Below are 18,393 nucleotides of genomic sequence, written 5' to 3'. Positions count from 1 at the left end.
CTCCTCCACCCCCTAAATATGTACTTATCATAGAATCACAGAATCATAGAATTGAACCTTGCAGTGACTAGAAGTTGTTGTTCATGTTTAGGATAAGCAATACTCTTGTATTCATCATCAGTTATGTCTGCACAGGAGTGTCTGGAAAGTTAGCTGACACTTGTAGATCTTTTTATTCCTAGTCTTGGAGGGCCTGATGAATTTCTGGTTCATTCATGTGTTAGTTTCCTATCCCAACAGAGGGGCTGGATGATAGACCTCTAGAAGAATGGTTTCTTGACACAATTTTAATTGACTGGGAGGGATGACATACCTCAAAAAGCAAATGTATAACCGGAAAAGGCAATGCGGTGGAGACAAAGAGCAAGATCATGGAGCTGTTTGTCAAAATAATGGGGAAGAATGATATACCTCAAAAAGAATGCACAACTAGGGAAGACATTGTGATAGAGACAAAGAACAAACTCATAGGGCTGTTCCTCAAAATAATGAGGCACACTGGCATTGCTCTCCTTGCCCTGCGCTCCTGTCACTAGTGGGAACGCTACTGTGCATGATGACAAGTGAAAAATGGGCAAACGTGCCAACACCCAGCTGAAAGGTTCCATGCTTTCCTGCATACAAACATCCACTAGCATTTGTAAAGCCATGGTTTTGCCCCTACCAGGCTTCCATCCACTGCTGCATCCTGCCTCCCATGGACCCTGTTAGATCTGCCAGCATAAGTAAATGTCTCAGCTAAAACTAAGTAATAGATTACTGTGTGTCCGATGCATTTGTAGAGGCTGGTAGATGTTGCATGGACCTATGGATTATCATCTTCCTGGCTGGATACTAGGTATTCCAGTGCTTCTAAAATCCCTCCAGACACCTGTGTTTTACTCGTATCTAGGAATCTAATATGAACTTAGCAGAATCATTCAGCTTCACTGAGTGTACTGACAAGATGTCTGTTGAGCGTAATACAGTCTTGTAGTCTACAGGTGGTAAACCTTAAAATAGACACCATGATTTAGGTGTCTTGTCTCAGATTGAATCCCACCCAAAGAATTTCTTCCTTGATTAAATGATGATATTGGATATCCAGGGCACAGATACTTGCACAGATGCAGATTGTGTGTTTCATCTTTGTTGTTGAATCACGATAAAAGAATAAGTGTTATTAATAGAGATCCTCTAGGCAGCATTTTCCTGCTGGCTGCTGGCAGAGCTGCACAGCATTTTCTGTTTATCTGACCACCTAAGGTTCCTGTGTAATCTCCAAATCTGATGGGAAATATAGTTCTTGGCTGCCCTAGATGAAACTTTTCTTGGTTGAACACCAGGGCATGCATGCACTCAAAGGATCTCGCAATGTGTTCCTGGGCACCAGCTATGCTAGCTCATATGCTCAATGTTTTTTGGTTGGGTGCTTTTCTTTTTCATGTGTTTCTTTTTGATTTGTTTTGTTTTTATTCTTTGTGGAAAATTATCAACTTGAGGAACCTTTGCTCACAAAAAGCTTTCATATTGTTATAACATTCTTGCAGGCATTAAAAATATTTCCAGAGGTTCCAATTCCCCTTTTTTTTCTCCTCTTCCTGCTGTTATTTTGACAGCTCTTCTGAGCTTTGACTTGCTTATTTGAGACTGCTTTCAAAGTACCTATAGACTCCACTATTCAGACAAAGTTTTATAGAAGTCTGGCTTTTAATGATTCTTCTTGAGGCATGCCTGAGCATGATGGTGATCTTTGGCTAATTATAAGCCTGTATATTGAAAACTATTTGGGAGGATGCAGCTGCCAGAATAGGTGAGTGCTGCATTATTCACTCATGCCTTGTATTATAAAGCACTCTCCTTGCCATCATCTGACGTTAGGAAAACATAACCTGGAAATGAAAATCTGTATGTGAAGTTCCTACATCAAATGTTGCAAGCTAAAGTGGATGTGAAGTGCAAGAAAAGGAGTGATCTGGAGGTCTGACAAAACATACCTTTGAACAAATTCATTCTCAAGTGCTCATGCTCCTACTCACAGAAACACAGAATCACAGAATGTCAGGGGCTGGAAGGGACCTTGAAAGCTCGTCCAATCCAGCTCTCCTGCCAGAGCAGGGTCACCTAGAGCAGATCACACAGGAACTCATCCAGGCAGCTCTTGGAGAGGAAGACTCCACAGCCTCCCTGAGCAGCCTCTTCCAGTGTTCTGTCACCCTGACAGGGAGAAAATTCTTCCTCATGTTTCCATGGAACTTTCCATCCCTCAACTTCCACCCATTGCCCCTTGTTCTATCACTGGGCATCACGAGCAGAGCCTGGCTCCATCCTCTTGGCACTCACCCTGTACAAATTTACAATCATGCATGAGGTCTTGTATACTCTCTTTTTAAAAACAGGATTTAAAAGTTCTGTGTGATAGTAAGACAGGTACCACCTACAGAAGACTTAAACATTTAAAAATATATAGCAATTCCAACCCTGAGGATTCTATGATTGTATGATTCTCTTAGTCATAGAATCATAGAAACATAGACTCATACAATTGTGGAATCAGTCAGGGTTGGAAGGGACCACAAAGATCATCTAGTTCCAGCCTCCCTGCCACAGGCAGGGACACTCTACTCTAGATCAGGCTGCCCACAGCTTCATCCAGCCTGGCCTTAAACACCTCCAGGGATGGGGCCTCAACCACCTCCCTGGGCAACCCCTTCCAGGCTCTCACCACTCTCATGCTGAACAACTTCCTCCTCACATCCACTCCTTACACAGCCTTCTTATTTTGATTCTTCTGTATATGTAGAGAGGAAAGAATTCATTCAGTTTTGATCATGCACCAGAAACAAACACATTTTGTGTGCAAAAGAAAAGGGAAAAGATGTACAGGGGTGGAAGAGGAATCCCCTAGAAAAAGAGGTACAGAGATGTATGGAGAGAGCAATGCAGAAGTGCTGAGGAAGAGAAAGAAATGGTTTTTTTTCTTCCCTTTTGCTGACTGAAAAAAAAAATCCTCCAGCCTCCAGTTAATTAGAAGAGGGGCAGAACATCTAATAGCCCAAAACTCCCAAGTTCCATACTTGCATGAAAATTACTTTGTTGCAGCAGCGGAAATCTCATTTCTCCTCTCTGGAGTTCTCCCTTATGTAATTTGGAGACAGGTTTTTATTTCACCTCCTGAGTGTTGTATGAAGAAAATCAGTAAATAGATATGTGCAGCTTGATGCTGAAAAGCATTTTGATTTTTAAACAGGGTTTGTTTATTTTTGCCTCTTATATATATATATATCTTGAATGTTTTTACCAGTATTGATGTAAACACAGTTGTGGTGTCAGACATTCTTATTCAAAACCCTCCCGTAGGAACTTTTAAATGTAATTCAAATTAACCAAATAGGATCAAACATTGTCCTCTGAATATAATAATCTCTGCCTTGTAGAATTATGGAAAAGTAATTAAAAAGCTGAATGTAGGGATCCCACATCGTGTTTCCCAGTTCATTCTTGCATGTAACACTTCATGCAAACCAGATTATGTTGTTTGACTTAAAAATTAATGGGCCAGATTCTCATCTGAACTAAAATCAATGGAGTGGAGCTGATTTACACAAGCTGTGGGTCTGATCCATGACATTTATTTAACTTACTGAGATGTTTAAAAAAAAAAAAAAAAGGAAGAAAGAGAAAGAGAAAGAGAAAGTGAAAGAGAAAGAGAAAGAGAAAGAGAAAGAGAAAGAAATAAAAAGGGGCAAAAAAGAAACAGGAAAAGGAAAAGAAAAAGAAAAAGATAAAAAGAAAAAGTAAAAACAAAAAGAAAAAGAAGAAAGAGAAAAATAAAAGAAAAATAAAAAATAAAAGGAAAAAGAAAGAGGAAAATAAAAAGAAAGAGAAAGAGAAAGAGAAAGAGAAAGAGAAAGAGAAAGAGAAAGAGAAAGAGAAAGAGAAAAAGAAAGAGAAAAACAAAAAGAAAAAGAAAAAGAAAAAGAAAAAGAAAAAGAAAAAGAAAAAGAAAAAGAAAAAGAAAAAGATTATTTATATATATTGACCAGATCCCCTCACCACGATCTTCTCCTCTCCAAACTAAGTAGCCCCAGGTCTCTCTCAGCCTTTCCTCAGAAGACAGTACTCCAATTCCTTTATCATCCTTGTAGCCCTCCTTTGGACTCTCTCAAGCAGATTCCTCTCTCTCTTGGACTGGGGAGCCCAGAAGTGGATACCATAAATTAAGTGAGGTCTCACCAGGGCAAAGTAGAGGGGAAGGAGAACATCCCTCAATCTGCTGGACACACTCTTCTCAATGAATCCCAGGATCCCATTGGCCTTCTTTGCCACGAGCACATTACTGTCCCATAGGTAGCTTGCTGTCCGCCAGGACTCCCAGGTCCTTCTCCACAAGGCTGGTCTCTAGCAGATCACCTCACAGCCTGTACAGGTGCAGTTTATTGTTCCTTCCCAGGTGCAGGACTCCACACTTATGCTTGTTGAACCTCACTGGATTCCTCCTTGCCCAGCTCTCCAGTACATTTGTTCCTCAGATGGCAGTGAAAAACAAGAGGGACCTCAACTCTGTTAACTGAAGAACTAAGTGAATAGAATTTACTCATAAAGTAACTCACTGGGATTTTTGTTGGTTGGTTGGTTGGTTGGTTGGTTTTTGAGATGCTTTGTTTGGCTGGCTGGTTGGGCTGGGGTTTTTGATCAGTTTGAAAGAACACTTTACAGAAGCAGAGACTTTCAGCCCAAGACCTTTGAAGCCTAACAAAGCAAACATAAGACACAGAGATAGGAGTTAATACATTCTAATCCATTGAAGGACATCAGACAGGTGTCTGATCAGATCTCATTTCTAAAACATATGTTTGAAGATTGTGGATTTACTCCTGTGTTCCATTTACTCTGTTATATCTGAATTAAGACAACCAGAAAACCTGTTGTTCCAAATTAGTCAATCCAATGACACATGATTGCTTGACAAAACCATAGCAATTCTTCACTTTATTATTGTGAGAAAACCTATTGGGAAATACTCATTATTTTTACCCTAAAAAGAGGGATTGCACTGGGCCAGGAAATCTGTTTGTATGTTTATGAATCATCACATAAATCAATTTGAACAGAAAGCAATTTGCATGGATAGCTTCACTTTGAGAGCTGTGGAGTTCACACAGCTGAATAAAATACTTTTGGAATGTATTTGTAAACAAAACTGATTTTCTTATCACCTGCACCTCAAGCAGTAGTTGGAATGTAATTATACTGATTGCTACTTCTGGAGTTTCATTTCCTTGAAATGGAGTTTCATTTCCTTTATTCTGCTAGACCATAAACAGAGCAGATGCAGCACCTGGCAAGAATGATATCTGGGCCATCTCTGAACTGGAGGACCCACAGATGCATCTGGGCTCCCAATGCATGCTCTGGCCATGATACACAATCACTTTACACAGCCTAGCTGTTGCAAGAAACAAATCTGGATAGAGAAGGCCTTCTATCTCCTTAGCAGGTCCTCCTGGAGACAGCTAGACTGATCCATCAGGAATTTTCCCATGATTGTTCCTGTAATTTGGAGATTAATGCAAATCTCAAGTCCATCAGACAAGGATGCCAATTAAGTAATTGCAAGCTCTTCATGTCTTCAAGTTCGACCCTGAAACAGGAGTAACAGTAAAAGCTTTATTTCAGTTTGGCATTTCTCTGTATTTAAAATGCTTCCTTATGGTTTTTGCATCTAGGGGACTGTGTGTGTCTGCATCTGTGCATGACCAGGGCTAGGACAATAGTGAGTGCTACAACACAGATTTTTAGAAATAGATGGAACTTTATATAAGTGGGAGACATAAGTAATTTTTTGTCCAGTTGTAAAAAGTTGTTAAAAGTGTTGAGATACTGGAAGGTGTCCAGAGAAGGGTGACGAAGCTGGTGAGAGGCCTGGAGGAGAGCCCTGTGAGGAGAGGCTGAGGGAGCTGGGGGTGTGCAGCCTGCAGAAGAGGAGACTCAGGGCAGACCTCATTGCTGTCTACAACGAACTGAAGGGAGACTGTAGCCAGGTGGGGTTGGTCTCTTCTGCCAGGCAACCAGCAAAAGAACAGGGGACACAGTCTCAAGTTGTGCTGTGGGAGGTCTAGGCTGGATGTTAAGAGGAAGTTGTTGCCAGAGAGAGTGGTATTGGAATGGGCTGCCCAGGGAGGTGATGGAGTCACTGTTGCTGGAGGTGTTGAAGAGAAGACTGGCTGAGGCATTTAGTGCCATGGTCTATTAGATTGAATAGGGCTGGGTGCTAGGTTGGCCTGGATGGTCTTAGAGGTCTCTTCCAACCTGGTTGATTCTCTGATTCTCTGATTCTAAGTGTTTAGATACTGATACAACCATGCAACTTTGGTCGCATTGGACAGATTCATGTTAGCAAGCTGAACATGGTACATGCTCAATCATGCATATCGAGTTCTTAAGACCTTGCAAAGATTCATTCCTTCATGTTTGTGGTGCCTTATACTCTTCTAATGACACTATCTTTGTTTTAGATAAAGATAGGAAAAAAAAAGATGTCTCTTTTAAGACAAAATATTTACTCTTGAAAACACTTTTCTCTGCAGCAATCACACTTATAAAGATAGTAACAGAAACAGTAAATACCTGCGTTCATAACACCTTTTAGAAGTGTCAAATACAAGCATAATAAAAGACATAATTTAAAGTCTGGATGAGGCCACTTAGTGCCATGGTCTAGTTGACTGGCTAGGGCTGGGTGATAGGTTGGACTGGATGATCTCTGAGGTCTCTTCCCACCTGGTTGATTCTATGATTCTATGACAATAGATCCTATTGCACCCCAAGCCAAACTAAGAATGAGAATTTTGATCCATCTTAGCTACTATTTGCATGCCTGACCAGCTCTAGTGTCAATGAAAAAGACAAACATTTGAAATCTACATTAAGCAAACAGTAAACAACTTATTTAACTTAAATATCACTCTCTTCATCTCTGCTGACTCTAACAGCAGTAGGTAAGCCAAGCTGAAAGACTTCTTTCTCAGAAATCTATTACTATGGTGCTTAACTGAAACACTTCTAGAAGACTAAACACCACCCATAACACTTTTGTTTTCTCCATAAGGGTTTTTTGAGTTTTGTTTGTACTTATTTCTTACTAATCTGGTTCTGGCATGACTGGCACACTGGCAAACAGTCCCTGAGATTTACTCTTCCCAGACAAATCACTGGTATGTACAAGAATCACAGACCTTTAGAAGTTGGAAGGGACCTCCAGAGGTCATTGAGTCCAACCTCCCTGCCAAGGCAGGATCACCAAGTTAGTCCAAACAGGAATGTATCCAGATGGGTTTTGAAAGTCTCCAGAGAAGGAAACTCCACAACTTCTCTGGGCAGCCTGTTCCAGTGCTCTGTTGCCTTCACCGTAAGGAAGTTTCTCCTCATGTTGAGGTGAAATCTTCCATGGTCCAGTTTGTAGCCATTGCTCCTTGTCTTATTGCTGCTGGCCACCAAAAAGAGCTTGGCCACCTCCATGTGACACCCACCCCTCAGATACTTATAGACATCCATCCTCTCTGTCTTCTCTTCTCCAGACTAAACTGCCTCAGGTTTCTCAGTCTCTCTTCACAGGGCAGATGCTCAAGTCCCCTAATCATCCTCATGGCTTTCCAGTGGACTCCTTCCAGCAGGTCCCTGTCTCTCCTGAACTGAGTAGCCCAAAACTGGACAGCGTATCCCAGGTGTGGTTTCAGCAGGGCAGAGTAGAGGTGGGGAAGAACCTCCTTAGACTTGCTGGCCACACTTTTCCTTACGCACCCCAGGATGCCTTTGGCTCCCCTGGCCACCAGGGCACATTGCTGGCCCACGCAGAACTTGCTGAAATAACAGTGGAATTGTTACTTTTATTTCTACCAAAGCAATCTATTTATTCAATGGGGGGTGATTTACATTTAACATGTGTAAGTGCTACTGCCATCTCTCTTCTTCATTTTGATATTAAAATCCTATCTTCAGGAGAATCACTTAGCTCTTTTGTCCCTGTATTTCTGTAGAGCACACAACATTGTTTGCTACTGAAAAAGAAAAGCTAGGTTGTTGATCCAGCTGTTAAATCATGTCTACAATGTATCATAAACAGTCCAGAGATATAAAGCAAGAATCTAATTGACCAATACTTGAGTAGTGTGTGACATTATGTAGCTGTTTTAGCTGGCTTTGTAACATCACAGAAATCTATAACTTCATACTTCATGAGTCAGAATCAATAAACTTGTCGTTACAGACTCCAAAATCAATCTTGCCTTACATGCTCCCCTTGCTTTTACTTCTTTCTATTTTACTTCCACTTCCTAGCAAAACAAAACACACTGCTGTGAGAATATATAATCTTTTGAGCTAAGTAAATCAGATGAATCAGGAATATGAACTGTATGAGCAAAATCACTTACCGTCGTTTTCAGGGCTGAGCGTTGCAACAAGCACTTCAGAGGCGGCATCTGCACCCAAGCTGGTATTCCACTCTAGCCACAGTCTCTCATTCCTCTCTCAGATATTTTTCAGGTTATTGTGGCTTAAAACTAATATTATCAGCCTTAGGCAAATGAAGACTTCAGATGAAATTCAGAAGCCAATCTCTAATTTGTCTTGTGATGTATGGAACTCTTCTGTCCTTCCTCCTGAGAACAATCCTGATCTCCTGTATTGTGATTATAGCTTTGCCATCCTACGTTTACCTCCCCACTTCGAGCACTCCAGCCTTGTTGGTGCTACACTTCATCTACTTACCTCCTTAAATACACATCCAGATGTCTTAAAGCCTCTACCACACCAATGTCATTGATCACCCCAAGGAATTTCAGAAGTTCAGTCATTGAAAAAAGCAATGTAGGGCACTGCTGTCATTCTAAAAATGTTACTGCAGCAGCTGTGTCGTGGGAATTATTTCTGTAATGTCTCTTTGACCTTGTAGCACATGATAAATTATTTGAAATCCTTACCCTTTCAGGAAGGAGGAGTAAGATCCTTCAGATATCCTATAGAGAAAGAGGACGTTCATGGGAAGAGCATCCCCAGATGTTTGGAAGTCCGAGAAATCACTTACCTTCATATTTCTAAGGTTTGTCCTAGTTATCAGAAGGGAAAAAAAAAAAAAAAGAAAAGAAAAAAGAAAAGCAAGTGAATATCACCAATATTTAAATGACTAAAATTATAGTAAAAACAGGCCCTGTGTTTCTCTCATAGGGGATTTTGTTGTTTGCTCAGTGAAAATCTAGTAATTCTCTTGCCAATGACATGTTTTGCCATTTAAACATCTGAAGGATCACAGGATATCAGGGGATGGAAGAGACTCAAAGAGATTATCAAGTCCAACCACCCCCCTGCCAGAGCAGGACCATACAATCTAGCTCAGGTCACAGAGGAACACATCCAGACAGGCTTTGAAAGGCTCCAGAGAAGGAGACTCCACAACCTCTCTGGAGAGCCTGTGCCAGGGCTCTGGGCCCCTTACTGTAAGGAAGTTCTTCCTTGTGTTGAGGTGGAACCTCTTTTGCTGCAACTTACACCCATTGCTCCTTGTCCTATCACAGGGAGCAAGTGAGCAGAGCCTGTCCCGCTCTCTCCTGACCCCCAGCCCTCAGATGTTTCTAAACATTTAGTAAATCCCCTCTCAGTCTTCTCCAGACTAAAAAAACCCAGGTCCCTTAGCCTCTCATCATCAGGCAGTGTTCCAGTCTTCTAATCATCCTCATAGCCCTCCACTGCACTTTCTCCAGCAGATCCCTGTCCCTCTTAAACTGGGGAACCCAAAATTGAATGCAGTATTCAAGATGATGTCTCACCAGGGCAGAGTAGAAGGGAAGGAGAACCTCCCTTGATCTGCTGGACACACTCTTCTTAATACACCCCAGTATCCCCTTGGCCTTCTTGGCCAGAAGGCCACATTGCTGTCCCATGGATAATTTTTTATCCATCAGGAATCCCAGGTCCCTCTCCAAGGAAGTATTTGAACCATACATGAAAACAATTTGAACAAAAATAACCTATCTGAGTAAGATAGGCCACAATCTCAAAAGCAAACAAGAAACTTGCTATGATCTTTGATATCATTTATTTATGAAGTACATCATTTCGTTATTCTTCATCAGCGTAATTCTGCTACCAGATCTGAGGTTTCATCTTGCAAAAGGAACATACAAATAGTACATTTTCTACACCATGTAGGTCCTGGCACTGTCTGAACCCCAATAATCTGAGTACTAATCTCCTCTGAGCACAGTTTTCCTGTATTCCCCTCATTATTTATTTATATCTCCAAATAGCCCAGACACCGCTTAGGATGCAGTTTAATAACCTTGGCTCATAGCATTGAGCTATTAGTGCATTTGTAAAGAGCATTTGTTGGTGTTTATTTTGCTGTGTCAACCCACTGGAGCACTTAACATAGGTTGGTAAATGAGGAGTTTGAGAAAGGAGGGAGAGAAGTTAGCAGGTGTCGTGCATTTGCAGAGCTGCGTTTGCCACACTGAATGTGCAATCTCAGAAAGACTTGGCTTAAAATGGCAGAGAAGAATGAAAAGATTATGATGTGTGGCATAATTATTTTTGTTCTTGACATTTTTTTTCACAGGTTCTGGCATATTTTTTGACCATTTGTAAGGAGGACAGAGCAATTCCTCCATGCAAGATGCCGTGTCAGCCTTAATTGGCTTGTCTGATCTTTCTGAAATAGGGTATGTGGATTCTTTCCAATATTAATAGCTGTGCATCTGTTAGCATAAAAGTGGGGCAGATTTGTGATCAATAAACCTACACATGTATCTGAAGAGATCAGTAGCACTGAATGAATCTAATCATGTCATTATAAAAAATCAGCCATTCTGCTAGTCATCTGTATCTCTTGATTTTGGTGGTATTTAATTCTGCTCTGATATTTTAAATGGTCAAAGTATCATTATTTCCTTACATTTTTACTTCCCTTCCCTTCCCTGCTCCTTTCCTTTCCTGTTCCTTTCCTTTCCTTTCCTTTCCTTTCCTTTCCTTTCCTTTCCTTTCCTTTCCTTTCCTGGCCTTGCCTTGCCTTTCTTTGTATATCCTTCCATTCTCTTCCTTTGCCATTCCTTGCCTTGGTTTTCCTTGCCTAGCCTTTCCTTCCCAGGAGAGGAGAGTGTTCTCAAAAAGACAAGGTTTTGGCTTAATTCTGTGGGGATTAAGTACATGTCTACAATTGGATCAAAAGCCTGAGCTCAAAGGGAACAGAAAGAACCTATAGATCTCAGTAATTTCCTTTCATATAAATCATAGAACCATAGATTCATTCCAGATGGAAGAGTGTTCAAGACCATTGAGTCCAACTGTTCACCTTGCACTTCCAAGTCACCACTGAATCATGTCCCTCAGCATCACCCTTAGGCTGTTGCAGTGCTTTGCAACCCTTCCAGTGAAGAAACCTTTGAAATTATCCAATCCAAACCTTCCCTGCTGCAACTAGAGGCCATTTCCTCCCATTCTATCACTTGCCAGAAAAAGGTTCAGAAAACACATCTCCAACCTTACAGGCATGTAGCAGACAATGAACCAACACGGCCAGGCAAGAGATTGTTTCTTTTAGGAGACCTAATAGGTTTAGGGGAAAAATGTATCACCTCACTTTATAGAGATGGAAGAGGTAACTGCTTTTCAGTCAATGAATGCAAGAGTGACTGCATGTGTGTGTGAAAAGGCTAAATTTAGATCCGAGTGAACAGACTATACAGCTAATAGTCACTTACCTGCTTTCAAGGAATGATAATAATTCAAAGGAGGTGAAGAAAGGGTCTACTTGAGCATCCCAAAACTGGTTTTGCTAATTAAATAATAGTATTAAGCTAGACATATTTGTTAAGTTAGAAAAAAGTAAACACGGTGACATAACACCAAGAAAAGGGTAGGAGAGCCCTGCAGAGGGACCTTGCCAGGCTGGATGGGTGGGCAAAGGTGAATGGGGTGAGATTTAACAAGGCCAAGTGCAGAGTTCTGCACTTTGGCCACAACAACCCCAAGCAGTGCTACAGGCTGGGGACATAGTGGCTGTGAGCAGCCAGGAAGAAAGGGACCTGGGGGTAGTGGTAGAGAGGAGCTGAAGATGAGCCAGAAGTGTGCCCAGGTGGCCAGGAGAGGCAACGGCATCCTGGCCTGGATCAGGAAGTGTGGCCAGCAGGACAAGGGAGGTTATTCTTCCCCTGGATTCAGCACTGCTCAGGCCACACCTTGAGTCCTGTGTCCAGTTCTGGACTCCTCAATTCAAGAGTGATGTTGAGATGCTGGAACATGTCCAGAGAAGGGCAACAACGCTGATGAGGGGCCTGGAGCACAGCCCTGTGAGGAGAGGCTGAGGGAGCTGGGGGTGTGCAGCCTGCAGCAGAGGAGGCTCAGAGGTGACCTCACTGCTGTCTTGGAGGTCTCTTCCAACCTGGTTGATTCTATGATTCTATGATCACTTTTCTTGCTTTTGAGAGAGAATCTTGATAAGAGTGAAGTTCCATCACTTCTCCCTGAGGATTTTAGGGGCTTTTTGTGTGTTTTGTTTTGGTTTCTTTTTTTTTTTCCCCAAATGCAAGTTATAATGCTACACACATGGTCCCTGGCAGGATGTTTTAAGAAGCAAAATGTCAAAGATTTGCAATACAAAAATGCTTTCCCTTTGTATTGAAATTGTAGTGAAGACATGAAAATTATTTCAGTTGTCATAGAAATCATATAGAGGGAATTCATTTTTCACCTGTGGTCGGTTCAGATCTGCAGCCATGTGAAGTGCTGTTGCTGCCCTTCCTCGGTCTGGTGGGGAACTTAAAGGTCAGCAGAGGTTTATGTGCTACACAGAGTAGCTGACACCTAGCAAGGTAGCTATAATGACTTATTTTTCCCTTAATACCTAAAACTTGTACTTTTTTTGGTTTTAACTCAGAAAGGGATCCCTGTACAACTTTGTGGAAACAGGAATGGTCTCTCTTCCTGATTCTCATCTGGGAGGAGTTAATATTTTTGCTCTCCTCCCTGCATCCTTTTGCCAAATGAGCCATTAAAATGACATGCAAGAGCTTCAAGTTAGAATTACTCTAAATTATGTATTTCCTTTGATGCTACTCTGCTCAGATGTCTGGGAGATATGAGCTTGATTTCACATCCCAATCTCACATTCCTTCCCATTTAAACAGAAAACCCATGAATAGTAACTAGTAATTAATAACCTTCTCCAACTTGTCATCTCTCTCAGGCCCTGAGAGAGAGATTGCTTCCCCCATCAGCACAATAGAAATTGTGAGGAAATAACAATTCAGTTGTGGATAGTATTGTATTTTCTGTGGTGTTCCTTAATAGCAAGTTATTGCTTGAAGTCTGAGAAAAACCTCTGACCACAAAATGAGTTAATCTGTCCTCCCCACTGCCTTGTTAGGAACCCCACTGGGTCTGAAGACCTATTATAGTAGGAAAACTACCTATTTTTTCCCAAAGGAAGCAGGTTTTGTGGGCCATTTATAAGAATGAGAGACAAGGTTTTGATCCACCTCATTCTTAAGTTCCAGTATTAGATATTGATCCTCAGTACCAATGACTGTGTTCTCCTACAACTATGCAACTAGGTCATCATGGGGAGAAACTGTATGAAATAGACCCAAAATAGACCCAACAATTCCTGTCCCTCTGGAATGATATCAAAACTTCCTGCACTCCTTCTGAGTGTCACCAAATCCAAAGGCAACTTTGAATTTGCATTACTACTTCACTACCAAATACCTTGTGAGGCTGGATGATTATTCTTCATAAATAGATGTAAGCATATTTGAATATTGGAAAATTATTGTGGCTTTTCTTTTTAAAGCAAAAAAATAAACACCACTTTGTTGTACATATTGATAGAGATTGTTAAATAAATTCATTTTCATCTGCAAATATTGATGTGTACATAGACTGTAGGATGCTGACTTTTGCTGTCATCAAGCTTATTTGTTTCTCATTGCCTGCCCCACAACTGAATTGTCCCCTCTGAGCTCAGCCAAGCTCTGAGGGACTGCAAAGTGACCCTCCAATGCCCAAGAACCCCATGGGTGAACAGCACCTGAGCTTTCAGCCCCATCTAAACCCTTCCTGTCAATACAAACCTTCTGACTGCAGCAGTCCTCTGCTTTTGGTGGGGGTTTTGGACAGCAGAGCTACTTGGAAGAGTCTCTCAGAACACACTGGAGTTGGGGCTATGCAGACCTCACTGCTGGCTACAGCTACCTGAAAGGAGGCTGTAGCCAGGTGGGGTTGGGCTCTGCTGCCAGGCAGCCAGCAACAGAACAAGAGGACACAGCCTCAATCTGTGGCAGGGCAGGTCTAGACTGGATGTTAGGAGGAAGCTGTTGGCGGAGAGAGTGATTGGCATTGGAGTGGGCTGCTCAGGGAGGTGGTGGAGTCCCCATCCTTGGAGGTGTTTAAGAGGAGGCTGGATGAGGCACTCAGTGCCATGGGTTAATTAGAAGGGTCAGTGACAGGCTGGACTCGGTGATCCTAGAGGTCTTTTCCCACCTGGTTAATTCTGTGATTCTGTGAATTCTCAACAAGTTTCTGTGTTGGATATTTTGACCCATATACTCCTAGGATTCCTCATGTGTGTACAGCAGTAGGCCCATGCACAATTAATTGCAGGGTTTGGAATTTAAGAAGTGCACCATGAAATTGCAGGAAATATTTAATGAAAAAGACCTACTTTTGTAAAGAACCATACCAATACTACACATTTTTTGAAAGATTGTTGATTTGAGTATGATAATACATCATTTTGCAACAATCAGAACCTGTGATCGTTGCCTGTGAACAGAGTAGGAATTGAAGAGTTAACCTCAGAGTTAGTAATAATGGATAGAACTTTGGCAGGGAGAAGAAAAAAAGAGGAGTGTACCTTTAAAATAAAAACATCCTTTCTGCCTTGTTTTGCCTTGCAGAGTCTCAACAGTGGTTTATAAACATCCATTGAATCACACATTCCTCCTCATCTACTTCTCATGAGTAAAGGGAAGTTCAGAGAGATTAAAGGGTTTCTCTATGAAGTAGTATGAGTCTACTGTGAAATAGTGAATGGGTGGAAGAGCTGAAGGCAGAATTCAAGGGTTTGAGTGAGAAAGCCACATCATGCAAAAATTTCATTGTGAAATTAAAAAACAGGTCTTAAATACCAAGGACAGTGCTCATTATAGGTATACATCTGGATCCAATCTAGTGAAGGCAACATTTACATGCTAGAAGGAACAAAATTCAGCTTTGTGATGGAAGTATTCAAATCTCATTTGAGACTGTTTTCCAGTAATAACATGGCTGTTTGTGGGTGAAAACAGACCCCTGGAAACTGTTTGTACATCAAAGAGCAATTTGTGATTTTATGTATCCAGATCTATGCATGTGTATACTAATACATGTATATTTTTATGTACACACATAACTAATAAAATCATGTTATTAAAGCTACAGATACAAGAAGAACGATGAGACCAAAAAAGGTTACCAGACAATGACCATTTTAATTCAAAACTACACAAAATCAACAGGGCAAATTTAATCCAGCTGTAATCCTGACCATGAACCAGAGGCAAAAAACAATAAATTGCATTATTTCATCTGAAAACTTACTTGGGTTTCCAGATATATGGGCAGTTGTTTTGCAATATCTATAATTTCTCTTTCGAAAGAGAGTTAGTTCTGCAAGCAACGGCAAGAAATGAGATATATTTAAGATGTTTATTGGCTTTTGTACTGACAACAGCAAGATCCACTGAAACCTTTGGTGAACTTAAAACTAAGATTTCAGCATTTCAGAAAACTCGTGATGTTTTTCTTCTTGGAGATTTATTTGGCTCTGTTATATCTGGCACTAGCTGGCCAACAACTAACAACACAGCACAGTGGTGACTGCACGATGCTGTCTCTGTTCTCACTGTGAGCCAGTCAAAGATTCTTATTTTAAGTATCCTTAACAACTTGTTCTAGTGGTGGAAAATAATCTACTAAACTTGTCACCCACTGACAACCACAGAAATAATATTCATCAAGAAATGTTTCAGTCTATTACTTTTGGAATGTTATCAGAGAAGATGTGTAAAGCAGACGTCTTGGTAATTGTATGGACTTATCTCATCAAGGCCTCTGAGTCAGCTCAGCACCCAATTGTCAATGGCCTTAGCTGCAGATACTGAGTAAGGATTTCAACGTGTGCTATACTGCAATTTCCTTTGCACCTTGTCATTTCTGTCTTTCACACGTTTTGCTTGTTTCATATCTCAGTAAAATTTTAGCTTCCCAGGCAGCTGCCAGTGGCTGCTGCAGTATGGCTGGCACCTTCACCCCGATCACACCACAGTCAATAAAAAGTGTCTCAATGATTTCATCAAGACCTGGATGAGGTTTTTTTTGGGATGTCTTCTGTAACAGTCCCATTAAATTCCACTGTCATGCTCTCAGTCACATAGGAAGCTTAAAATCCAATTCCTTCTTGCAAGACCCAAACAGCTGAACATGAGCCATTTCTGATCCACCTTCACAACTCAGCAAAGTCAGTAATCTTACATTATTAGGTAGGAGAATGAACAGATATGTTGGTTTTCTGGGGGGGGGGGGGGTGTTGTTTTTTTCTTTGCTGCTGCCTGCAAGGATTTGTCTATTTAACAAACTATTTAATAATTCTGATCTGGATTATTTATCCAGAGAAAAAGGTTGAAAGGTTGCTATGTTCAGGGGTCCCTGGTGATGCTTTTTCTACATGAAAGAGGCAATACTTTTATATATACACACATATATATCTGTGACAGCCCTTCCAATAGCAAAAAAAAAAAAAAACCCAGGGTGGTAACTTTACACAAAAAGTATTGTGAGTTCTCATGCCAAAATTTACTGTTTCTTTTGTTCATGTGGGTGGAATTCAACTCACCTCACCTTCAGTCATCTACAACTTAGTCACATCACCTGGGTTTTATCTATAGCCAGGAAGAGAAAAGCAATGCATTCAATCCTAAAACAAGCAATTCAGGTAAATGGAATGACTCACCCTCTAATGAACTTTGTCTTTCTGCATTAATTATAGTACCTAAATAATTAATTCAGGCTAGACACGTGTAATTTCTCTGTCCCACTATTAATTTTTAATTCCAGAGAGAAATAAGACCTATTCTATTCTAAAGACAGACTTCAGGAGAAGTGTGGCCAGCAGGTCGAGGGAGGTGATTCTCCCTCTCTGCTCCACTCTGCTGAGACCACATCTGGAGTACTGTGTCCAGTTCTGGAGCTCACATTACAAGAAAGATGTGGATGTGCTGGAGTGTGTCCAGAGAAGGGCCACAAGGATGCTCAGAGGACTGCAGCACCTCTCCTATGAGGACAGACAGAAAGAGTTGGGGATGTTGAGTCTGGAGCAGGGGAGGCTCCCAGAAGACCTTCTTGTGGCCTTCCAGTATCTGAAGGGGGCCTACAAAAGAGCTGGGGAGGGACTTTTTAGGCTACCAGATAGTGACAGGACTGGGGGGATGGAGCAAAGGTGGAGGTAGGTAGGTTCATACTGGATGTGAGGAGGGAGTTCTTCAGCATGAGAGTGATGAGAGCCTGGAATGGGTTGCCCAGGGAGGTGGTTGAGGCCCCATCCCTGGAGGTGTTTAAGGCCAGGCTGGATGAGGCTGTGAGCAGCCTGATCTAGGGTAGGATGTCCCTGCCCATGGCAGGGGGATGGGAACTGGCTGATCCTTGTGGTCCCTTCCATCCAGCCTGGCCTTCTTCACCTTCATGGTGAAGAACATCTTTCCAACATAAGACAGCAGTCATCTTTACTTTCAACTTTGTATTAGTTTTGTAGCAGAGAAAATTAAATGAAAATCTATTTAATGCAGATTTTAATTTCAGGTTTGTATTTGAGATGGGTTTGAAGCCAACAATCCAAACAGTTGCCGAGACACAGCAGTTAAAATCTCTCACAAATATATTTAAATTCAAAGAGTCTTGAATCTCTTTTTTGGTTTTGGGTTTTTTTTCTTCCTTCTTGTGTTTTTCCTCTAGATAAATGCTAACCTTTTATGAGATTATTATCATTGCCAGTAATTGTTAACAATAATATTGTTAATACTAATTAGCAAGAACGCTCCTACACCCAGAGCAAAAATAAGCACAGCTGAAAACACAGGCAAGGTGCTTGTTAGGGAACTGATCAAACAAGCTTAATTATGACCCCCAGATAAAGGCACTGCCATTAAGCCATTAAATTATCACAGATAAGACAGACTCTTAGTCACTGTCTGAGGATAAATCACAGCTAACAACAGCAAGGAAATCAGATTTCAGCTGCTAATCCTTTTGAGGTTAGTGACGAGCACCATTTCCCCTACTGCTTTGCATCTATTTATATTGCACTCCGAACCCCCACATGGCCTC

The 18,393-nt window shown here is 41.3% G+C and overlaps 1 protein-coding gene across 3 annotated transcripts in view; it reads right to left on the bottom strand.

Moving 5' to 3' along the window:
- The window catches only part of EPHA7 (EPH receptor A7), a 266,536-nt gene that overhangs the window by 42,558 nt on the left and 205,585 nt on the right, over positions 1–18,393 (bottom strand). Inside the window, exons 17-18 of one of the 3 annotated variants that reach the window (XR_010307950.1) lie at positions 8,415–9,089; positions 4,941–5,623 (exon numbers count right to left, since the gene is read on the bottom strand). The gene's annotated coding sequence lies outside the window, so the exon portion shown is untranslated. Of the gene's footprint in view, positions 1–4,215; positions 9,090–18,393 lie in introns of those variants that run through there. The other 2 variants (XR_010307952.1, XR_010307951.1) reach the window with 2 other exon arrangements.

Source organism: Pogoniulus pusillus, chromosome 31 (genome assembly GCF_015220805.1).
Source record: "Pogoniulus pusillus isolate bPogPus1 chromosome 31, bPogPus1.pri, whole genome shotgun sequence".
NCBI classification, from domain to species: domain Eukaryota; kingdom Metazoa; phylum Chordata; class Aves; order Piciformes; family Lybiidae; genus Pogoniulus; species Pogoniulus pusillus.
Note: the sequence above shows the minus strand (reverse complement) of the source record. Positions and strands in the feature narration are given on the sequence as shown.